The sequence below is a fragment of the Apus apus genome, chromosome 2 (assembly GCF_020740795.1).
Source record: "Apus apus isolate bApuApu2 chromosome 2, bApuApu2.pri.cur, whole genome shotgun sequence".
NCBI classification, from domain to species: domain Eukaryota; kingdom Metazoa; phylum Chordata; class Aves; order Apodiformes; family Apodidae; genus Apus; species Apus apus.
Genome location: NC_067283.1, coordinates 118,854,598 through 118,880,653, shown reverse-complemented (window position 1 = coordinate 118,880,653; position 26,056 = coordinate 118,854,598). Strand labels below are relative to the sequence as shown.

The 26,056-nt window shown below is 39.1% G+C and overlaps 1 protein-coding gene across 5 annotated transcripts in view; it reads right to left on the bottom strand.

The window, feature by feature from the left end:
* CHD7 (chromodomain helicase DNA binding protein 7) overlaps positions 1–26,056 on the bottom strand; it is a 132,553-nt gene that overhangs the window by 103,012 nt on the left and 3,485 nt on the right. The gene's annotated exons all lie outside the window — the stretch shown is intronic.

Sequence of the window (26,056 nt, the reverse complement as noted above, 5' to 3'; positions counted from 1 at the left end):
GCTAAATCACTTTTTCTGCCTACAATAAGTATCTAACTCAATTTCATTCACTTAAAACAGGAGAGTCAGCTCCATGCTATTAGCCTGGTATGAATATAGCCCTTGTTGATAATCAGGGAATTTGAGATTATTGATATGGCCATGACATAGTACTTTACCTAAAGATGAACTGTTAATTTTCCATGTCTCAAACCCATTCCTTATGCCTTCTTCACAACCAGGACAAAACTAAGCTTCCCCTCACATCTTCTAAAACACTGAAGGAACTAACAGCATTAAAGTGGAGTGAATTTACAGGTAAGGTCCAGAGCAGTACTATAAAAGCTTTTTTTTTTTTTTTAATTTCAGAGTTGAAGCCAACTAAAACAAGTTTAAAGACAGTTCCATCTGAGAGGCAAGGAGACAGTATACATCAACAAAGCAGCGATCCAAGGAACATCTACAAGATAGAAATCCATGTAGTGCCTCTATTTCAAACCTATGACGGCAATATAGTCCAATCATTTATACTTGGTTAGAAAAGTAGTGTCCATCTGTTATTTCACAAAAGACATACCACCTTTTATGATAACTGATACAAATGAAACAGGGCTACGGAACACACTGAAATCTTTTAACAGTGTTGAGAACTAGAGTGAAGATTTCAGTGCTTACAACAAACTTCTTTTTGCTGGAGCCAGGAGACTGTCCAGCCAGCTTCCTCAACTTTTTGAGCTAGGCATCTGCAGCTTGGACTGAATTCAGTCCCAGGTAACTAATAACTCCGTCATTTAAATTAGTTTCCCATTTCTGATGCACCAAACAGTAGCTACTTAATCTGACAGCCTCGAAGCTAGACAGACTACCATAATACATCACCTAACTTCTTAAACTACCAATAGACACTGATTCCACTGTTGTTTGTCCCTGAACTTAAGAAATTACTGATGTTGTATCTTCCCTAGCAATGATCCAAGTGGAGAAGACGAGGTAGGGAAGCTTCTTTCCAAAACACTGCAACGCCTGTTACCCAGCATCTCCATGCCCATTCTAATTGCTTAGCTAAACTGCTGAACTATTTAGAACACAGGAGTTACTCACAACTGAGATGCTGAATCTCACAGCTGTTACCCATCAATAAAAACATTCCTGTTTCACTGAGTTCTCTCCTTCTTGGTCAATTTTTTCATTCACACCATATTTTTCAAGAAGGAAACACATCTCATGGGCATGGACCTTCACTTCTCACTCTTCACAGAACGACATATGGCAGCTGCACTGACAGTCATGCACTTGCAACTAAAAAACATCCAGAACTATATTAAATCTCTGATAACGCAATACATCTATCCTCCCAAAAGGCAAACAGTTTCTCCTATTAGCAACTATATAACATTTTATTTCTCCATTAATCAATTTCTGCCAACATCAAGCCAATAAAAGCATGATCCTCAGTTAGAAATCAGTGGTTAAGTTACATGTACCATATTAGCTGAGAACTGGGGGCAGAAGGAGGCTAATTTGAGAAAGACAGAAATCTTGCTTTCAGGAGGATGAGCATTAGCACTTTAAACGTGCTCTGGGATTTCAAGTTTAAATGTATGAACCACTTTAAAAAAAAAAAATTACTTCACAGTAATTTTCAACTTGTTGCCTAACACCCATCTCCTAAGTGACTATCATCAAAACACAACCATAACACTAGTGATTAATCAATATTAAAACCCTTCAGTGAGATCACAGAAGTCCTCAAAAAACAGCCCAAGTTGTCAGAGCACACTTCTCCCACATGCTGAGTAGCAGTCAGGTTCTGGAAATGAAAGCTTTGTTCAGTTACAAAAGTGGGTGCTAGATATGTTTCTCGCTTACACATATAATGTTGAAATCCAAACCAATTTTAGTGTCTAAACAGATTTTAAAAGCCAAGAACAAATACTTCCAAGACGACGCAATAGAAAAAGGGAATCTACTCACTCCCCAAGACAACTTGACTAGTAAGGGACTGCACTCTGACAGTTTCATATACTTCAGCAGGGACAATTAATGAGTTTTGGAGGGCTTCTGCATAGCAGCAAGTCAGAAGAGGTTACAATACTTCATGTATAAAATGGGTGCTGTGTTGTTCACCTATTCTGCTTTATGGGAACACTCCTCAGTTGCACGCCTGCACTGCCACTGACTCTGCTGCTGTCGGTAACTCCAGTATCACTTGAGAGAGCAACAGCCCAGCAATCTGTGAAAGGGATAATCTAAGTGGCTGCAGGATGGAAGAAGTGCTAAAGACAAGAGCAGCCTAAAATAGCAGTCTGAAGATGGGCAGCAGGCATCTGTCTGCCAAAAGAGAGGACACCTTGCAGGGTAAAGTTCCCCAGCTCCATGGGCCAAGAGAGCAATGGCCACTCCAGGGTTTCCTGACACCACCTTTGGCTCTCTGCTGCTTCTTACCAGTTGCATATTTTGGCTTCACAAATAAGGCTTCAGCTGTTTTTCTCACTGCCTGCTGCAGGTTAACATTTAGTATCACAGACTGAAGGAAGACTAAGAGCACTCCTCCCAGGGTAGGGGGCAGCTGCCATGGGGGCTAGGCCTACAGTATCGCATACACATCTAAGATGAGTAAACATGTTTGATACAAAAAAATGTTAAAAGTTTTTCAATATATTAGATGTGTATGTGTTGCACGCCACATTTTCTGAGAGGACAGGAAAATAAGCATGCAAACCATTTTCTCCAAAACCACAACCCCATAATTCCCGGGTCAGCGCAGTGTCTGGTCCTTCAACATTTCTCTCGGCTCAGCAGATGAGGAAACAGTCGCACCAGAAGGCCCTGTAACAGATGGAAACCAGAGCAGCTGGAGAGCAGGGAAATGTCTGTTCGGGCGTGGGGTGAGGGGGTGGGGTCCATCCCCACTCCTGAGCTTTAAAGCCGCACACAACCATCACACCATACTGCAAGCACAGCTCACGGATCTGCCGGCGAGAAAGTTGAAGGAAACGGTACGTGGCCAGATGATTTAGTGATTCCCAGGCTTCCCAGCAGGAGAGCAACACTGAGCCACAAAGTCTGGACCTGCCAGCACTGGGTGCAAGCTTCTTAAGAGAGTGGGAGGTGGCAGAAAAGAACAAGCTGGACATTTGCCTATTTAACAAAAAGCACAGCAGGTGATGACCTGCCAGCTTGAGAAAACCTACAACTAGAAGGGTGTGGAGGGAGACAAAAATCTACACATGCATACTGGATAAATGAGTAGGGAAACAGTGGATGAATTAAGATCAAAATCAATCAAGGTTTGAGTGATGCCTTTTTTTTTTTCTTTTTCTTTCTCTTTTTAATTAAGAGGTATTACAGAGCCAAAGTGGCACAAAAATACATTTTTCAAGAGGAAAAAACAAACATGGTAAATGAGGAAGAATAAAAATGGAAGGGAAAAACTGACATATGGTTCAATTATTTCACTACAGTTTAGGTTCACAGCTTTAGAACACCTGCACAGTTAATAGCCATATTAACTCATACATGATGTCACCAGTATTTCCTTTCTCAACTTTGCGAACTATTAGAGAAATACATCTTAACAGGGGTTTTTCCGTGATTTTGGAAAGTCAAATGACTGTCCATGTTTAAGATGACCATGCCCTGCTACAGACTGGACAGCAGCCTTCCTCCAGTCCCCAGATGTGGGAAACAGCCCAAGCCCTATGAGCGAAACAGCCATTACGCAGAGATAGTTTTATAAACAAGAGCAGCAGGGTGGGTTGTGCAGTTTTGTTTTTTTTTCCTTGTTTGTTTCTTTTAATCCCGGTTGGAACTACCTCCTGCAATCCTTTTGGCTCCTCAAGTCAGGAGACAAGAAACTAAACTGATCAACGTGTAAGACGGAAGTCCTCATATGAGGGCAGCAGATTACAGTGTTAACCTAGATAATGCAAACAAGGTCATTCAATGCTTGTAAAAGGCACACAGAAATACTCCATTACATATATATAACTGTTCGTTACCTGGCCTGCCATGTAGAATTAAGACTCTGAACACTGATTTTTCAGCAGCTGTAAGCAAGTGCAAAATGGATAGGGCAGCAGAGGTTTTCATGATGTTTCCTCCTTATTCCTGTTCCTAATCATGAACAAGATGCTTTTGTTCTACTGTTTACCCCAAACATCTCAAGAAAACATTCAGGTGCAGTCTGAGAGCAGAGGTAAGCTGATCTAACCATTTGTTGCCATCAGAAGGTTGCCACCACAAAGGCAGTAGAACAGCAAGGACAGCACAAGGAGCAAGAGCAGTATGGCTGATTTCAAGCAGCACAACCCACTGGATCAGCTTATTACCATACCACTCATTCAAACTGCCTTCAGGCCACAGCCAAGTGGTTCAACAACTTAACCTGAAAAACACAGCATTAAAACAAACCAGGCATTTGCCACAGAGAAAAAACGTGATAAGCCCATGTCTGCTGGTAGGACTTCCAGATGAAAAAAAAAAAAAAAGGAATTCTAACTTACTCAAACACGTGAAAAAACATTTTGCATTGAACTGTTCAAACACAAAGTCAAACCAGCACCAAAGACTAGGCAAAGCATGGAAAATCTTGCAGTTACTGCTAGCTACTCCTGCTGGCTTGAAGGAAAAATTGCTGACTAGGACTTACTTCACACCAATGTACAACTCCAGTGAAGGATGTGCAAATACTCTGGGATCTGGCATTAGAATTTCTTTTACACAAGAAACGTTATATCTCAGTGTGATTTAGGAAAATAAAGGCCATTTGTGAACACTAAGGATATTTGTCAAGAGAGTCAAAGAACAGGTTTTAGTTAAGACATTCCAAAAGCAATTAATCCATGGTGCTCAGAGGACTGCCTCCAGCAGTTCAAGCCAAGCACACGCACAGTCCCCCTTCAATGAACAGCTGTGACGGATAAACACCCTACTTAAAGGGAGAATACTTCATGTACATCCATTCAATATCTAGGAAGCCCTCTGGACACCGAGAGGTAAAGCTTTCTCAGATTTCTCATAACACTTCCCCTGCTCACACTGTACTTGTCTGCAGTCTTCCCTAAATTCCCATACTAGAAGCCCATTAGTCTAAGTTCGGGTTTTACAATATTCTTTTTAAAAAAACATATTCATCACAAGAATTTTTGAATATATCCCACTATTTGAAACACTTTTGTTCCAAGAGCTGACCATTACAGACTATTTTCTAGATATGGCAGGACAAATTCCTTCCTGTCTGAGAGTTTCCATGGTAATAAAAGTCCCCTTTAAACACATTCACGGTGGTTTGGGCAGGCCAAACAGGCAGCCTTTGTACTGAAAAGCTCCCTCTTTGTACTCCTCTGTGCTGATCCTGCACAAACTACCGTAAAAGTGTATTTTAGTGGAGGCAGAGTAAAACCAAGGCTCACATCAGTTTCACACGACAACTGTTTATTTCACAGCACGGATACAATCCTTTGGAAGATTCCCTTCCCAGAGAATTCAAGTGGTTGGAGAAAGCAAGCTACAGGACAGCCTACAGCACATTTCAAGCAGACCTAACCTGAGCAACTTTGCCACTTAGGCTATTAAAAAAGATTAACTGAAATGGCCATTCTCCTTTTCCCTTCCCCCACTCCCCACTGTGTAGTCTCATTGCATTTTGGAGGTGGTATATTTATACTAGTGCAGGCTTCTCTAATTAAATAAGAGTCATCTTAATTGATACCTCCATATCAATATCTAAACCTATCATAAACCTGTTATGGCAAAGACTGGGAGAACAACCTAATGTGTGGTTTGAATTGCTGTGTGGAGGAATCTACAGAAAGAATAAATGGTTTTAGGATGTTCAACAAAGCACCTCCCTTTAAATGGCTATCTATTCACATTTGTACTGTACCACCTTTGAGTACTAGCACAAATTCTGGCACATTTAGTCCTTGCTACAAGTGGAGCATTTTTGTAACTAGGAGTTTACATTTCAGTAAATCTCACAGTGGTTTAGATTCAGAAAGGTTTTTTTCTGCTACCACTACAGCAGACCTTCTATGGAACCTGGACCAACTCTACAGGCAGTGGATTCTCTCAGTGAACTAGATCATTAAGCATCAACATGCCACTTTAATCCACTAAGAAAGATTTCAGCCTTCATTTAAGATTTTTATGTACTTAGCATTTGAAAATTTGTACGCAGATTTCATTTCAGGTAAAAAGTCTCTATTCCCTGATCAAGTCTGTCCACTAGAGTTTTCAAACCCTCTAGCTTCAGACATCTCTGTAAGGAGTCCAAGTGCAACTCTGTTCCCAAAAGCCAGTATTTCTTTGCTTACATTAAACTAAGGGAGAGAAAACTTAAGCACCTACCATTAAAATTTGGATGTATGTATTTTGGGGTGGGGTTTTTTTTGCCCACCTCATCCAGTGGAAATCTCAGCATAGCACAGACCTTCTCAACTGGGCTTTTGAGAAAATGTATGAAGAAAGAACCAAGAACAGCAGGAACAGCTCTGAGGAATCAGCATCTTCATATCTCTCATCTCAACAGTTTTAAAACACCCCTCAAATAGACAGAGGCACACACATATCCCCTTTCTCAACCCATGTCCCCACCATTTAACTTATTTACCATTGGGTGCTCCCACTCCTGAGAGGTCTGATCTTGACTAGGGACTCCCTTTGCTTCCCAAGAATTGAAGCAGTTTGTATGGAAAGCATTACCCAGATGAGTGAAAAAAATCAGTCTTGTGATCACTTTCACAAGAATAAGAATGAAAATACCTGGTCTTTGTCAGATGTAATTCACATGCATTTAAGTTTCCTTATTGGCAACAGAAGAAACAGCCTCTTAAAATTGTGGGAGGCAGTCCACTAACATTTAAAAAGATTGAATAGAAAGGAGATGTTTGAGAAAAGCATGTTATGCAGAACTATTTGGACCCATAAAACCAAGTTATAGCTATAACTTTCTGGAGAAGCTTTTCAGTAGCCTGAATTTAAGAACACAATCAGAGCAGACACAGAAAAAGCAGAAGATAGCGAAGTATTCATGAAAAGCCTCTCAAAATAACAGGTCAAGTAGCTCACTGACTACTTGTAACTGAAAAATTATGGGTTTAGCTTAAGCAAAAGCTAACAGCATTTATTTTTTTCCAATAGAAAATTTCAACTTGGGAAAAGAAACTGAACAGAATTTGTTTTGGTTGCCAGCAAAACCTGGTCTATCGCTTTTGTTGAAACTAGTCCAATTTAAACAAACATCAATGTATCATCCCACATTTCTCATGCTAGCAAATCTTATTAAGAATACTTTCTACAAACACATGGTATTGCTCAGTTATTAAAAAAACAATTCTTACACAGTGCTTAAGGATCACTTGTAGTAAATCCATCTACTTCAGCAATCTAGCTATGAATCTGTTTCCTGAAACAGATGCAACATATTAGATTAATTTGACTATAGGTTGTAATATTTCTAAGTATGTTTAAATTGCCCCCAATTTATGCTTTATGAAGCTATCCTAGTGATTGTAAGGAAACTGGATATAATCAGAAAAGGTAAACTGTAGCCTCTATTTCTCATGCACCCACTTCTTAAAATCAGAGTCATCATACCACGAAGATTTCATTACCACCCTGTTCTGACAGAAACCAATATTAATTATTATTTGAATTAACCTTTGAGCCACAGTTTTCATCAGTACTCAGTGAAGACATGGACAATTTCTAATTACATTCTACTCTCATTATAAGTCAGTAGGCTGTAAAGCTGTATCTGACAAGACTGCTACACTTGGCCTTGAAATGCTCTGGACTTCACTATAAATCTTTCAGGAACATCTAAGAACTCATTGAATACAAGAATTATCACACAGGATGCTCCTCCAACAATTTAGCAGTGTTTTTAAAGGGTTACCAACTGTGGTACCACCAAGTTACAATACTGTTGCTAAAGAAAAATAAATTCTCAGTGGCTTTAACTTTACCATTCGGCACCATGACATAGATGGTCTTTTACCTAAAGCCAAGTAAGAGTGGATTCATTCAGTCTATCAAGTGCAGTGATCAGCAAATAAATCATAATTATACTTAGCAAAAAGTAGAAGAAGAAAAAATGTACAGAATTGACAAAAATCTCATCCTAAAGCTTACAGCAAATACCTGTATCATAGGTTATATTACATACAGACCAGAGAAAGAAATTTTATCTACTAAAGAGTTTTTTAGTTCTCTAGCAGGTAACATGGATTTTCAGGGCCATAAATGAAGAATAACCTGTGATTAATAGACAAGAATTAGTGCAAAAGGACAACTTTTCTCTTGTAATTTTTCTGCTTTATCTCCCATAGCCAGTTTGCTGTGGTCAGCCAGCTAGCCAACATAATGAAATATATACATGGATAGAGGGAAAGTGAATGCCATTCTGCAGCACAGGTTTCTAACCTTAACTTTGCCAAATCTCCTGAATGAACAAATTAAACTTCTAAAAGAGTGATTTCTGGCTCTATAACCTGAGCCTTATTTTCACAGCTTCACAAAGCTCACATCTATGACTAACTCCAAATGTTCCATCTCTGAGTTAAAAGACAGTTTTATTTGAAGGAATACCAGTAGCTGGGATCTATCAAGTTTCAAAACCAGAACTTGACTTAGCTGCTGACTCAAGACATATTTCAAGGTAACTGGAAGATATTTCAAGATACCGTTTTTAACCTTCCACTGTTGAAAATACCTGTATCTTAAAACAGAAGCCTCAGTATGAAACCACTGAATGACATTTCATGTTACAGAAACCTTGATTTGGACTAGGATGCACAACAGATGTGACTTTAAATGTTGTTCATCTCCAAAAAACCCAATTATCTTTCCTTCACATATCATTTTTAGGGATGCTGTTAATTACACAGAAGATCCAACTTCCTAATTTCACAAAGATTTTAAAGAGAAATTACAAGAGAGAAAGAAAATACATATGAACTTTGAAGCTAATACAGAAAATGCCAGTTTTGCATGTATTTAAAAGTATTATGGATTCCATCAGTTAACACAACAGCTCTGTAATCACATAGGGTAAATGATGGTCCATTACCAGAATTGCTAGATACAATCAGGCTTATCACAAAACAGAATATGCTAACAGACTTCAGATCTCTTGATTTTTTGGGAGAGTCCAGAGATGATGAATGGGGACTTCAGTCTACAAAAATGCAAAGTGTTTGTAACATTGATGTCAGCAGTGTTACCAATTCTAAAAATTCATCCATTGAAACACAGAAGTTGTGCTTTTCCTTGAAAGCCAGGTGACTGAGACTACTGTCTTAAAAATTACATCCCTATATTCTGAAACTATCCAGACCCATCACCTTAAGGCCCCAACTTGCCCACTCAAACAAGCAAGAATTGGCTATACTGGTTTGTTGGTGTTTTTTTCCCCGGCTGTTGCATGTTTTTCAGAAGTTATTCCAAATTTACATCTTATTTGTATTACAGTAGTATCTACCTGCATATTCAGATAAGCATCTTCTTTTTATATCCAATACATTAAATGGCCGGATTATTCTTCCGCTCCTCCAGCTAAAACCACGTAACTGGTAGTTTGACTATTTCTTTTGTAAGCATAGAAAGATGAAAGGGTAAGAAAGGAAAGGAAAAGCATCATTCTTAATCATGCAAAAACTGTGCTTAAAGAGAAACAAATAATTCATTTCCTTCCACTTATCTATCTCATTAATAAGAAAATGAGGCTGAGTGATGGGCAAATGTAAATCAGCTTGTGCTCCAATCACTTGTCTAATTCATATTAATAATCAAACAGAGGGACAAGGAGGCAGCAGAACAACAACAGAACAGTTCGTCTTTATGGGTATTTTAAAGTAATTTCCACATAAAATTTCAAGAACTTGCTGCTGTAGTTAACTCAGGATGAGCCCTACCAACCTGTGAAACTTCAGGGTAGACCAGAAGGAACAAATATGTATCCAAATATTTGAAAAAGCAAGGAAAACTGACAACTTACTGTCAAAAAGTCAAGTTTCATTTTACCCTGCAACAAACCCTAGGTTGGAACTCTATTTTGCTAATGCATAGCTGCTCCATAAGTCTCTGAAACAAGCTGTGGAACCCAAAGCACGTGATTTAATTTCATACTGCTCATCAAGAGATATGGTTTTTTTATTAAAAATAAGATACTAACAAGATCATTAAATCATTGACACCGAACTTATCTGAAAGACTTATTTGGCCTGCAGAAAGGCTCTCCTGCCTTTTACTTTGGTAACTTTTAAGTATTTCAGATTTTAAAAACTTCAAACATAGTTTAAAGAAACGTAATATACAAGTTGTCTCAGGATTCAGCAATTTAAAGTTACAATTTAATGAGGAATTCTCATATGTAGTGCAGTATCCAGCTACTTAAAGGTCTTTATTAAAGAATGCACTTGATGGAGCCCTGCCTTTTAGAAGTCTGTTACCAGCCCCAAAAGATATTGCCTTATTGCTGGGGAACAAAAGTGATATATACATATATATATATATACACCTTTGACAAGGATCACAGGAACAGGAGCAGGTATCTATAATCCATAGCTTTGTTCATGCTACTAGATTAAGACCTACTTCCTCCTTCCAATGCCACTTTCAAAATCCCATGTGCGTGGGGGGATGGGGGACAAGGAGGTTAAGGGAGGAAATGACAGCATTACAGCACCTCATTTTATCAGCTATTCATAGACCATGATGAAATCTTCTCGAACTGTCATAATGCCATTTTTTCATAGCAAATTTGCTAGTGACACTTTTAAGCAAGCCTATAAGCCATGTATTCTAATAAATCAGTCTATAAAAGCCCCTATTCCATTTAAACTTGGGCACTAAATGACTGATAGCTGTGATCATCCAATAGCAGAAATACATTGTACTAATGCACAACAACTATGCAGCTTTTAAACAAACAAATTCCAGATTTCCCCTCTAGTTTTCATTAAAATTGCTTAGGAGAAGAAGCTCAAAATGAAATAAGTTCAGGGAGAGAAAAAAAAATGGCAAGAACATCCCACATTAAACACCACCTAAGAGAATTTACCATTTCACAACACACCACTTCTGATGATGTCTAGGATGGATTAGTTTCAACCCTTGTTACTTGAAATTTTGTTACCAACATTTACTTTCCAGACAGAAAACCCTCCCTCCACTTTCTGCTAGGTGTGTTGCTAGTATTATTTTAACTAAAAAATTACCTCATCCTAATTTTCCTTTAAGTTCTTTCTTAAACCAAACCCCTATACTCTATAGTTTCTTTGCTTGTTACCATCAACAAATCTGTTAGCCCATTAATTGCAATTTAACTTATTTTAAGAAGAGAACAGAACAACTGATGAGCTTATCTTGTACATATGGCATGCTATCTAGAAAGTGAAGTAGGTTTCATAAGGAAGTTTAAAAATTAACTTATCAAAGCACAACCATGACTCTTCAATAACTGGAATGGGCACAAGCCTTTCACGACGCCTGCATTCTTGTTAGGAAAAAACAGAAGTCTGTAAGATCTCTTAGAATTATGTTCATTTTTAAGTGTTATGAAATCCTACTTGCCACCTTTTCAGAGCATTCATTTTTAAAATGCAACTGCTCCTTCTTCATAAAATCAGTTTGTCGACTTTCTCATTTGAGTGGCCTTTCATTTCAGGTCTCAAAGATTTCACTACCTTTATACAGCAAACATTTTTTTCCGTTACTGAAGTGTAAAACCTCCCAAAATCCAGCTGCTTATGCTGAAATACTGCATGAGTGCATATTACAGAGTACTTTGAAAGTCTAAATAACTTTCAGGATAGCCTTTTCTCTAATATTAATTATCAAATGAAGCACACAGGTAACACTCCCTGCCTATTCCTTTAGATTTAGAGACTTCCTACTTTCCAAGTACTTTTCAGCGAAGCAAAGCAACGTGCTTCTCAAAAAACCCCAAAACAGTACAAAGTGATTACTATTCGTGCAAATTGTTTTCTAAATATGGTACTTGCATGTCTATACATGAAGCCATGAATAAACTCTTACTGTTCCACCACTGCTTCAAGCACCAAAGGTTTTTATACAGACTGGTACTGTAGCATGTCACATACTATGATAAAACAGAGAGACCTCAGTACTAAACAATTAAACAATATACTACAGTACAGTTTTTCACATAGGAAGCCAAGGAAAAGAAAAGTCAAAGTTATGGTTCCCACAATAACTGCAATTTGATTGTAATACTGTTTTATACTGTATGTTTGAACAAATGCATCAATTTACAATTGACAGGGAACTATAATCGCAGAGCAGTCACATATTTTGCCTCACTCTTAAAAGAAATCAGGGGCATTCAAAATAAATTTCCATGACACTTGTACAACTTGGTAAAGTGACTGGTTTGCTGGCAGGAAGAGAACAGGCTACAAAAGTATATAAACCATATTTATCAAACAACTTCTCCAAAGTTACAGTGAAGCACACAGGGCAACACTGCTGCATTTTATGTAGATTTTGAGCTATTCCAACATACAACAAACAGTATTACAGTCAGCTTTGTCCATGTCATATTTGACTTGACTATACAATGATTCACAGCTACTGCTAATGAAATCCACTAAATCTATTTAAGCTTAGTATTCCTAAAAAGCAACACCAACAAAAATGCATTATTGGAGTGCTTATTTTCAAAGAGAAAAACTCATGAAAATGAAGAAGCATAGTAAGAGAAACAAAATTAGATAGACAAAATGTTTCCAGGCAATGGACAAAAAAAAAGCTACATTGAAAATGCAGAGACTGGAGGAAAAAAAAAAAAACAACACATCACAGTTAAACCACAAGCTGGGGAGGCTATCAGTAATAACATTTTTCATCAAGAAGGGAAAAAAAAAAAATCAGAAAAAACAAACTAGCAAGTAAAATCGCAAACAAAAGGTATATTCATAAAGGGGCAAAGTAATAAAAGGTCCTTTTGCAAATGCCAGGTACACAAAGTCTGCTAGAGAATCCACTGGGCTAACATATCACCAAGATACAAAAGAAATACTCCAAGTAAATTAAGAAAAATGGAAGTTTTTTGCCTGTTGTCGTTGGAGAAGCTAAGGGAGGCTTTAATCTTTTTCATCACATATAGCCTCAAAGGTAGTTTTGGTTGAACCAAACAGTGGCAAGTTACCAAAATGAGACAGTATCCACTCACAGGTTCTGAAAACTGAAGGATGAAATAGCCTATCTATTCACTAATACCTTAGTGACAAACATTGCTTTCAAGTCAGTGGTGCATCAGTTCTGAAAGACTGTCCAGAATTACAGATCAGTGAGTCCAATGTCTCAGCAGGGCAAATAAGCAGATCTAAGAAACAACATTCATGAGCTCGTAAGTACAGACTTTAGAAGTGACACTGATGCTTTCCCACAGAAACATCCTATCTTACTCAGGCATAAGGATTCTTTGAAGCAATTAGTAAGTGGTCAAAGTCTGACCTGACTTGGATAGCCAGCTGCTGAACAATAGTCCTCCACCTAAGGCTCCTAAAGAAACTAAGCAACAGCAGCAAAAGAGGGAAGGTCTTTTCACATGGGCAAGGAATTAGTTCAAAGCCGGAAAAAAACGTTATAAAACATCACCTGACCTGTGTTGTTTAGCAGGCACACAAAACATCTAGAAGCAGGTGGTGAACCTTGAAGCAAGCTTACTGATAATATTAACAAGTTCATTTTGCTAAAAATGAAAATAAAGTATGCAGGAAACAACAGACCTTCATCATACTGGGCAAAAGTGTAATAAAATGCAGATGATATTCAGCACAAGTAAATAGAATACAATGCACTTGACAAAATACAATCTTACTGTTTTACATTCATTTTACTCAGCTCTGACCCGAGTATCTAATTCTCAAGAAAAAATTTGGGAGCTAGAGTAAATAGATGTAGGAAGACAAGATTTGTCAGAACAGTAAATGGAATGCTAAGCATATTTAAGAAACAAATAAATAATAAAATAAAAAAACCCTATGAACACAGAACTGTGAGAGAGAGATGAGATGCACAAGCCTATGAGGTACCCACATCTTGCTGCAGTGCCAGTGTTTGCTCTGCCAACCTCGACTTCAAGGGTTAAATTACTGAAGAACCAAAGGCTGCATTTGAACACCCTTCAGTATCTCCAGCCTCATGAAGGCAGAACCAGGGAGGGAATAAGAAAGCCCAAAAAATCAGAAGTGGCATGGAGCAGGTAAGTAGTGAACCATTGTTCCCTTTTTCTCTTAACAAGGCAACTAGAGAACATCAAACAAAACTAGCAGGTGGTAGGTTCAAAATAAAACAAATAAAAGGAAGCAGTTCTTCATACAGTGTGTACTTAAGCTGCAGAACTCACTGCCATGGTCTAAATGAAAGCCAAGAGTTTACAAAGACCAAGAAAAGACTAGATTAATTCAGGAATGTAAGATTCACAATGTGTTACCTATCACTTTTCCAAGGTAATTCTGAGCCATAAAGTTGTGGTGGCTAAAGGGACTTGCTTTCTTTCTGGGCAGCCTCCACTGCGGTCACTGTGACACAGGATTTTAGATGAGACAGACCTTTGGTCTCAACTGGCAGACCTATTCTGTGGTACTAAAACAACAAGATTGTATTTGTAACATGATTTTAATCACTCTTGATAAATATGCTATCTCAATAATACACAATTTCCAGTCGATCATTTCACCTTCCTCTTCATGAAGAAACTATTTCAGTCCATGTTATCAGTATTTCAAGAATGCAAGTCAGATTGCAACATTTGAGAGGATGACAGCACGAACGAGACAAGGACACCCAAAATAATGAGTATCATATTCTGCTAAAATTCTACCATTCCTATATAAAAAATTACCCTATTCCAATAACAAAACATTCAAAGAGAGTTTATGATCTGGTTTTAAGCCCTGGAGGGAGAAAAAAAAAAAAAAAGAGTGGGTAGAAACATAAATGCTGACAATACTAAATACTGAAACACAAGCAGGACTTCTCTGGGTGCTACTCAGTACCTACAGTGGCTCTTAAATTTGGTTTGGGAATAACTCAAAACAAAGTTGAGTTATACATTGAAATTTTAGGAATACTGAACTTTTAATGAAACATTTGTTCATGGTTGAAAGACAAAGAATTAAAACCAACACTCAAGTGGTGAAAAAAGTAACATTTTCATTTTCTTATTTAAACAGCAGTTTTAAGAGGTAATATCAACTCAAAGCACTGGCCTGAAGTTTTACCACTGTTATAAAAAGATACCTAAAATAACTACAACATATTTAGGTTAAGCACTTAAAGGAATTACTGGAAGACTGAATTCAATCCTCAGTTCCAATCCACAAGTCATTGTGCAACACCTTAGCTGCTGGAAGCAAACCTATCAAGTGGGGGACCATACTCATCTTCTAAATTAGGGATACGATTTTTTTTCCCCTCAACCAATACAGAAGACATGGCAATTGCAGTTGTAAGCAATGGAAGAACTCTTGTCTCCTTGTCCCTCCCAGCCTACTGCTGCTTCTTCCAACACACGAAAGGCATCATTCGCTCTATGCTGAGCATAGCCCAAGCTTGAAGACAACAGTGTATGACCAGATGAGAACAGACCTTCTGTTAAACCTCCATCAGACACAAGGCAGCACAAGCCAATCATTTATTTTCAAGGACTCGTAACGGTCAGAGTTTTCACAGGTAAAGTACAACATGTGAGAACCCCCAGATCACACCCAACAAATGACATACCCCTGCTTGGAACCACGCTGTTCTTAAAAGAGGTTGTTCAGTTTCAGTTTAGTTTCGTCAAGTTAAACACTTGAGATGGAAGAAAAACCTCACAGAAAACGTGACTCAAAAATGGCTAATAACACAGCATAAAATAGAAAGTAAAACATTTAACCTCTTTTTACCCCTAAAACTAAGCTCAACATATAATAATCACTGACTATTTGGCAGAGCTTGTTCAAGAAACTGTGTAGGACAAGGGAAAAGCTTATAGTCCCCAAACTCAATAAAAAAATATAACTGTTTAGAATTTACTCCTGATAAAAGCATTTAAAGGAAGACATAAATTCTGAAAAATAGCAGGCTATACAGACAGACTCAAAAAAACCCCTTTTTTAAGTGTTGAAAGTGCTAAATATCAGACCAACTCTGCTGTTAAGGATAGTATTTGTCTATTTCACAAGAGCAGTAGCAAAGCAAAATTAACACTTGTTAAAGAACCAAGATCATCTGGCAAAAGCTGCTAGGTAAATAGCAACTATTACAAACCCCAATATGGCAGACCTCAAAACACATCATCATGAACCTGGTATACCAGTTTGGAGTAGCACCCAGGTTCCTGGCTTCCAACCACCTCTTCAGGCCACTAGTTAAACAGATATTTTGCCTTCTATCACTTCCATGCATAATTGAGACTAAGAGCATCAAATTCATGCACTGGAAGTGAATCTTCTTTTTCTTGTTGCATAGCAGAACTACATGCTCAGAACTCCTGACCTTTCAAGTAAGGCTTGTGCTATTGCACAGACCATTCATCTGCAACAGTCAGCAAGTGGGAAAATACCTCCCTGCTCCTACTCCCCCTCTCCATTTTCTTTTTTGAGGCAACACTGTTTCTCAGTTCCTCTTGAGACCTTCCTGTAGCAATGCCCACCACTCCAGATACCTTCAAATTTAATCCACTGGAATAAGGAGCCTTTAAATTAAGGTGTTATAAGGTCATATAGCAAGCAAGATGATCGGATTAAACAGGAAGTAGAGTTAATACTGAGTCACTATTTTAAGTTCTGCATTCAAGACAACAGCATGATAGTCTTTCAAGTGTAAACCAGTCTTCAAGCAGGAAGGCTAAGAACTTTTCTATTAAAAAAAAATTAAAGTGTTTTTTAAATCTGAACATGAAATGCAGGACAAAAATTTGTCAGACAGACAAGATCTGGTCCCAGAGACAGATGTTTTACAGCTGTGCTTTGGGCTTCCTAAAGCCCATCAGAGCTAGCACATACAATTCCTAATGTAAACAAGCTGCTTTTAGTAACTACAATATTCACTCTGAACACACACAACACTAGTCAGGGCCACCACTCCTCGCAGTTTTCACCAAAGGCAGCTTGCAATTTCCTTGGTGCCTTGAGCTAGAATTTGTAAGTTGCCTCTCCTGCTCCTCCAGCCATCCACTGGAGAGCCTAAAAGGGAATTTTTTAGTTTTAAAACCTGCAGAGAGGAGTCTATATGGTGCTTCACACTGGTTTGGGTTTTTTTATTTATAACTATGGCAAGTGCTTCCCTTCCATTAAAGCACACACAATTGCCCAAATCTTGAGAAAAACAGGAAGGAATGCATGAGATTCCCCACTTCCACCTGCTAAGAAGCCTCCTTCTGTCATACTGCAGGGAGTTTACACAAATAACTTTACAAAACAACCAGGGTTCTTAAGAAAGCAAGCAGTTTCTCATGCCACCTTCCCACTACACAGGAGGAGTCAAGCTGGCAGGTGGCCTGAGTAGGAACTACAGACAGAATCCCTGATTTTCTGTAAGGTGCTCCTTCCTCTGCTGAGCTACAATGTGTAAACTGCCCATTTCTCTCTGTGCAGAACAGCAAGAGTATACAGTATTAGAGGAGTACCTAAGAAACATGTTATTTTACTTGCAATGTCATTTTTTTCACCCATTTTAAACAAATAAAAGTGTGTTCATTTTGCTATGAGAAATCTTTAGACTCTTGATAGGAAGCAACAATCTTAACCATCTACTATGACCAAGAGCCCTTATACCAGAATAATGTAGAAACTTGGGATAAAACTCTGAATAACTGAATCCACTGAATTAAACATAGATTTGAAAAAATTTTAAGACATATAAATTGATTCAGAAGGCTGATGAACCTAATGGAGAAGTTCAAGCTTGCCAAAAAAAAAAAATTTCACACACCCGTCCAGAGCAATGTACTTCCTTGTGAATAAATTGTTTTAAAGATTGAATAATTTACATTTGAAAAACCAGACCAGACATTTATTTATATATTAATAAATCTAAGGTTTTGTTCTACCTCAAAAGGAAAACTGATTTCTAGGCAGTGGATTATTAATTCTAACAAACTGTTTCTAGTATGCAATTCGTACCATCACTGGAATAAACAAATTTTAATATCAATTTGAACTCAGGCCAGCACATTTTTCTTTTGGTGTCCTTTGCTTCACAGATGATTACTCTATTTCTGTTTCTCCCATGAATGTTCCCAGGCAACTGATCCAATCCACTTGCTCACTGCCACCAAAATGAAAAGATGAAAAGGGCTCGCTGCTCTCCAAGCCACCACCCCCCCTCGTCCTTAGTACCAGCTCTGGTGTTCCTCAGATCCTTTTATGAGCCAGTTTGATTCATTACAACAGCAAAATGCTCTCCATTTTACCGAGTTATTTTTCTGCCATTTTAGTGAACTAAAGTGGTTCACAGAAGGACCTGACAAGCACTGCTGCTATAACAAAGTAGCAGAGCCATGTGGTTGGGAGGAAGGGTGCAGGGGGACAAAGGCAGAGAGGAAACTTCTCCTTTCAGAACAATGTCCGGTTAAATTAGCTCACTGCATTTCTCAAACCATACCCTGACTTATATATGATTAGATGGACCACAAGACAACATTCAACAGCTTTCAGCTACCTTCAGAGCTACAAAACATTTATTGTAGAAGAACTGTAGCAATTAAAGTATAATGCTCCTGCAGAGTTAAAAAAAAAAAAGTTATTACAAATAGAATAGCAAGATAAGGAGAACTTAATTACAACAGGAGAGTAAAGGAAGCTTTGCAGATTTCATACCACTTTAAAAAAAACAAAAGCCCTGGGAAAGTGACCACCAATCTCACTAAGTGTTATGATGGAGACAAGCTACAAGTATTTCTGATAAGCACAAAAAAGCAAGAACTTTGCCTTTTCCCCTGATGTTGCCACCAGTATCCAAGCAAACCAATTACAGGAAGCCCGATGTGCCTGTTTTCACAAACTCCAAGAGAAAAATCTGGAGGGAGGCAGACGAGCCAAGAGATTGCAAGGTGCTGTACCACAGGCAAGTGACAACGTGCTCTAGATGCCTCGTCCCCAAGTTTTCTGCCCAGTGATTTCTCTCCATAGATTGATCTGCCTCATTCTGTGATGGACTGCCTACTGCAGATGTGCCATTTCACTTGAAAAGCAAGAAGGGAACATGTATCAAATATACCACTCCCACAGCCAAATTGAATTGATGGCAGCAGCAAACAGGACAGCTCAGCTGTTGCAGCCCTTATCTTGCTATTCAAAGTTCATTACCTACCTGGAGGCAGCACCTCAAAACAGAAACAACTCACTTCCGTGTGCACCGAAAAGAAAAAGCACCCTGCCCCAAACACCACCTGATCAAATTAGACAAAAGTTTTTCAGCTTCCCTGACTCTACCAGCTGCCTACCTAAAATCCTAATGTTAGGCAACCACAGAGCATGCTGCAAATCTCCACACAGACAGAGTCACAGAGAAAGACAGGAGCGAATCCCAGAAACCCCACCTAGGGATAAGACTGGGCATGCAGCCTGCACCCCAGCCGGCTCTGTAATATCTACCTCCAAGAGCCTCTACTAGTCCAGTTCCTCCCACAGCAAAAATTCACATTGCCCAACCATCCCCGTACTGCACAGGCCAGTTGTGCTGCTAGTCATGCGACAGTCTCAGCGGGGGAACTGCACGTGAAGTGCTGATGAGCCAAAGGTTGGCCATCCATCTAGAGAGGCAGGCAGAAAGGCAGCTGCCTGGCTTCCTTTCTTCTGGGGGAGGGGGCAGGGGAAGAGGGCTGGTGGTGGAAGGAGAGAAATAGATCAAATAGATTAATCTTTTAAATAACTGTGTTAGGGAAATTTCTTATGAGAAGAGCAATGGAAGCAATTCCTTTCACTTGCCATCCTTTTTCTAGACGAGGTTTTCTTTTTAAACACCTCAACATTAACTAATCAGTGGTTTGGGAAGAGGGGAGCAGGGGTGCTAGGCAATAGCTTATTTTGTTGCAAACTAGCCATTCAAGAACTCAGTCACCTTAACCACAGTATTTCTCTACATCTAATTGTGACAAGTGAAAATCCACACAAAAACACTCCCCCTTCCACCTTTTTTTTTTCCCCATTTTTAGTTCCAGTGCAACATCTAACACCCTTGACTTCTAAGACAACCAACTACAAGCATCAGACCCAAGTCGGAAAGCACTTCTTTTCTAGTGCTGCCTCGAATAAGCTGATTCTTCCAATAGCCATGCCATTTCTGCCAAACAACCCCTGCTACAAATCCAAATTCTGCTTAAAACACAAAAGTATCTTCACCCAGAGCAACTTCTGTGAGGGATAGCAGCAAGGGCTGGGCATTACTACAAAACCATAGTAAAGGAGACATGCAGGTGGAACCAATGGAATCTTTTCAGTAACCTCTGTTAAGGTTACAAAGGAATTACAGAAACACGTATCTGCCCTCATTCTGTACAAAAAAAACCATCAAAAAAAGAAACCCCACAAAGAAAAAACCCACCAAAATTACAATGTACCTTTGCAGAGATCATGAGAAAGATGGGGGAAGTGAAGCCTGTTTATTCACTTCCCCACCAGTGAAAGAATAATGATTAAACTAAGGATGAATAAGGCTGTACCCCATTCACAGAGCTGACTGAATGCAAAGCACAGCAGACACCTCATAACGGTACTGATAAATAAAGTGAATTACTTAGCAGGTCTCTCCTAGACTTACCTCCCGAGGCAGTCAAGAAACCCCTATTTAACTCACTTTCTGAATGATTCCTTCCTAAATCAAGAGAGATATTAAATTGCTCACTATAAACTCTCAGTTTAATTCTTCACGGTTGAAACAACTTGAGGCAAGAATTATACTCTTGGCGAGAGCCCCCTCATCAGAGTTTAAAGGAATCTCTGAACTCACATAAGTAATGGCTCCAATGACACAGGGCCTTCCTGACATGACCACACCACCCTATGAAGTCTGCAAGATCTTCCCAGGAACTAGCAACATAGTCCCAGTATCTTTCTAACCAACGACCAGAGATGAGTTGATGAGCAAGCCTGCTTTTTGCCATGCAATAAACCACCAAATCCAACAAGCAGCAACTCCAGTCCCACAGCAGCACAAACTAGAGCACCTTCTCAAACAGCCACAGGACTTATCTAGATAAATGTCAGATAGCTGAGTCAAAGTAATATTCTTAGATCTTATTTCAAGCCAATAAGCACAGTTATGGTTGTTTTAGGTATTTCTGATCCCATGTGAACAAACAGTGTACATTCAAATATAGAACTAAAAGGAGTAAGTTACCTGGAATATGAGGTCTCCGGATCTTAGGTATGTGTTGCAACCCAGGAACAGGAAAGATTCTGAAAACCTTTGAGATACTCTGAACAACTAATTAAGATGCATCCTTGAAATTTAGCAGTCTCTCACCTACGTGCAATTTTATCTCAGCCTTACTGGAGTGATTTTTTTTTTAACATCTGTTAGCCTCAATTACCTTTCTTTAATATTCCTTCTATTGAGCATTAAAAACTAAGTCAATCATACCTCCTTTCTGGTTACTTTATTTACAACTCGAAGAAACACTAAACTGCAATTCTCTACAGTCCAGACAGACATGCACTTTCCTGCACAACATTTTACCAAGTGACATTTCATCTCTGGATTTCAATCCCAACTTACACGAAAATATTCCTTGCTTTAGAGAGGATTCGTCAGTGTCATTGTTATCAACTTGGACATCCCCCTCACTAGCTCACCCGAGCTGTTAATACCAAAGACTTTTACTGAATGTGTTTCTCTCACGTAAGGTCTTGTTTCACACTTCTCCTGGAACAGCCCTACCCCAACATTTTTTATGAAGAATTTTTCTCCTCATTTTGTCCTATCACTAATCTCTGAACTTCTAAAATTCCAGCTTTCAGTTCAGTTTTTAGTTAATTTTCCCCCTAATTCTCTCTCAAAGAATGACCAGTATTCCTTCACACCTAAAGACTAACCATTTAACAAATCCTGTTTACCCTGTAAATAAATCGACAGGCTTCCTATTTTAAGATCCAGGACAAAAGTGCCTTTATTAAAGTCTTCCTTGGACTTGCTCCAGGTTCTGATCTGCTTTACCACTGGTCACACAGCTCTTGACCTCCAAACCTTCCCTACTCCTTTCAAAAACGTCACAATCACCCACAGGAGCTCCTGCCCACACCCAGATGTCTTTGGCAAGGGATATCCCACAACAGCTATCCCCGTGTCCCTGGACTAGACTCTCCCCACTTGAAACTGCTCTATGAATAGAGCAAAAGAAACGGTTACAGATGGATTTCCTAACTATTAAATGATGGGGGGACACCATTTTCATGCAAACAAAACGTGAAGTGACAAGATGACATTCCTATTCAAAGGGTCACGAAGAACCTTCAGGAAGTTGCTGGCAGGCTGCAGCACCCAAGTGGTCCCCAGCATCAGCTCTCTGGTGCCACCACCCCCTTGCCAGGCAGATCCCCGGGTCTAACACAGCTCAGGTGCAGCCAGCCAGCTCTTCCCACACTGACCAGAGCATCCTCCATGCTTTGGGTAGAAAGCACTATTATTAGGAGTTGAAAGCGTGTGTTTATTTAGCAACATATCCTAATTATCCGAGACGGGCAAGTAAATGCAACTCTGCTAAGCAAACAAAGAGCAATATAAATTGGAAAGAAGATGAAAAACCCAATAGGAAAGGCACAATCTGAAGCAGAAGAAAAATATCTGGGAAGAGTTGGGGCGGGGGGGGGGGGGGGGGGGCAGGGGCGACAGGAAAGAGAAACAAAGAAATAACAGGCTTAGATTTCAGAGCAAGGCTGGTTTTGCTGCATGAAAGGAATCGTACATCTCATTCCTTTTACATCTGATGTATACCTCCATAAAATGCTTTAAGAAGTGATGCTTACTTCGTAGACAGAAATCAATCTATGGGTAGGCTAGTTTATTTTAAAAAAATCACTAAGGTGAAATTTTAAAGCCAGCTACCTGTTGAAGTTCTAGCAGTAAACAGAAAGTTCAACTGAACAGCTTCAAAAGTGGCTCAAGGACATAAAAACTGAAGTGCTTCCAAAACTATTCAGCACTGGACTCTGCCAGGCAGGTAAGTTGCTGTGCTGCTCACTATGATTACCAGCCCATATTTAAATGAGGCCTGAACAGAATAACCTCTAGGATCAAGACCATATATGTGAAATTTAATTTTCTTTTCAGAACCATTAGGAAGAAGGCACACATTCTGGCTACAATGACTTTTTCCAGACAATTGATTCTCGAAGTTATTTATTCCCCACCATTCCCCTCAAGGCCCTCTCGTCACAGCAATTGTCTATGTCAGAGGAAGGTTGGACACAGCTCCCATGAAAGCCAAGCAAAGCCACACCCAAAATAGCTATATAGGTCACTACAAAGCAAAGCCAGCCCTACATCATGTCAGCACGGGCTTCTGGTCAGTTCCTACATGCCAATAAGCTTTCAAAGTCTTGTGTTACAATGCTCTACTAATACAGTGGCTTGTTTTATAATTAGCACCCTTGCATAAAATTTCAACTTTTAAATTAAAATTATTAAATTAAGTTGTATCTCTCCTTTTCTCTTTTTTTTTTTTTTTTTTTAAGAAGAATGCATTTAACATAACGGCAGCAAAATAATCAGGATGTTTAGAAACCACTACTGAGCAGTATTCATGAAACAAGATAAGTCAATAGCATGAACATCCTTGGTTTTGACTTGGCCTCTTCTAGGTGCATGTTTACATCTTTGAAAAGTCACAATGTTGGAAGCTAAGAGCTAATCAGCTTTTGTATACTTAAGAATATCCTTAAGAGATTTGTTGTCATATTCAGGCGCTTGGAATGTGTCCTTTAGGTCACAGCCTCCTTTTAATTTTTTTCTATCATGCCTTCCAACCTCATTTTCCAAGTAAGAAATTCAGTGTGCAACTATGACATGGTGTTTCCACAGCTGCTGATCTCAGGTAAGAATCGAACCACTAAAAGTTACAGTTAAGATTCTGCAGGCAGAAAGGAACCAATATAACTCTTCCATCAGGTTCCATTATCCTGTCAGAATCCTAAAAAAAATAAATGGGATGTTCCTGCATGTGGTATCTCACTCCTTCCTCTGAAAGAGTTTATAAAACAAATTATACTTGGAGCTTCCCTTTCCCTTTCTATCATTGCCAAAATATAGACAATATTTGAGACTTTCTTCCATTAAAATCCAGTGGTTTGTATTTGTGCAAACAAGGTATTCATAGAAACATAAATTATGAGATGCAATTAAGTTAGTCTGTCTTAATGACAAAGCTAAATAGATGCAGTAAATTAATACAGTAACTTTTTTGTTGGAAAAGTGAAATCTAAAGACTAACCTACATACAAAAGACTCCTCTGTAAAAAAAGACAGTTATTTACTAGACTTTGCAGTTTTCTCTTGTATACAGGGAACATGAAAGTATCACCCCATGTCACTTATGGGCATCAGTTAACCAGCTCATAAATCTGAGCAGTTAGTGATCTGCTCATAGCAAACAAATACAAAAGGGTTTGGAAGTCAGGACTTTCAGGGAACTGAGGAAAGGAGGACATTCAGACACACCACTTGTCACACCTTGTACCGCCTGTACCCGTGCTAACCACACAGATGTATCTGCATAATGCTAGATTCACAAAAGGAAACACCAACTAGCAGATTCTAAAGGCCTGCCTTCTGAAAATCAATGTAGAAATAAGATGAATGGGAAAGAAGAGATAAAAGAGTTAAGGCGCAGGATTCAAGGAAATGCATGTGTGCACTTCCAGCCTCCTCTTTCATTCTGGTTACTTTCTTCCTCCTCCTCCCACCTGAACAACCCTTACCTATCACACCACACACTCAAGACACCACAAAAAAAAAACCAACTGCCAGCTGCTAGAGGATGCCACCAGCACGGCGAGTCCCACTGCGAGATTTCAGCAGCTCTGCACAAACCTGCGCGGTTCCTACTGCTCAGGCCTCCCACCTTTACAGAAAATCATGGCTGGGTTGGGTCGGTTTGTTTGTTAAGGTGTTCGAGCCGTGTTGTATTCTCACACAGCAGATGGTGGCAGCACGGGCAGGACGTGACCCAGGCCCTTTGCTGGAGGGGACAGACCCTGCCCACAGCCTCCCTCTGTGCCAGGGCAGGATGGGCCCAACACCAAGAGCCCACCCACACCAAGCCCCCACCCAGCAGCCCATCACCTTCCTCCATACACTTTTTTTCAGCTTCACCATCAGCTAGCTTTGCCTTTACTTGTGAATAAATCGTTTTACATCTTAGAAAGTCCTAATATTATTTGAGCGTTAACAGGGAAGTAACTGTGGGCATCTGTCAAAAGCTGTTCAGTGTGAAACAGCAAATAACTCGTGTGAAAAAAGCTACCCTCTGGTTAACTGACCTCTCTACAAGGACTGGAAAGTCCTTACATTGCTTCTTTGACCTAACTCCAGGTTTCCACATTAACCAAATTCAAAAGAAAATGGTTACAACCCTAATCTCTCACCAGCTACAGAGTTTTGATTGCAACAGAGTATTCCACTGTACCTCATCTGGACTGATATTTTTACAACACTACATCCTTGGTAGGTGTTGTTTTCCTAAAAGGACTGTGTGATCTTTACCTGTGCTCAAAACTTTCCTTAATTACTGAAGAGGCAATAAAATCGTTTTGAGTTTCAAATCTGTGCTATTTTTTTCCTACTGTTTAAATAACCTAACCAGGATTCACATGTAGAAGCAGAAATACCACTACATTCTTAAACATTTCGTAAGATATTTGGTCAAATACAATTATCCAATTAATATCAGCGGATCTTGAAATCACAGACATGTAACATGCTTATAAGAGCGTGTTCTACAGTGCCCATAATTTATATATTTCTTTAAAAAAGCACAAAAGGGTAAGAAAATGAGCAGTTTAGATTAACGGAAGTGCAGGACAGGGCATGTGTGGCATTTTCCGAAGCTATAGTAGGTGAAACA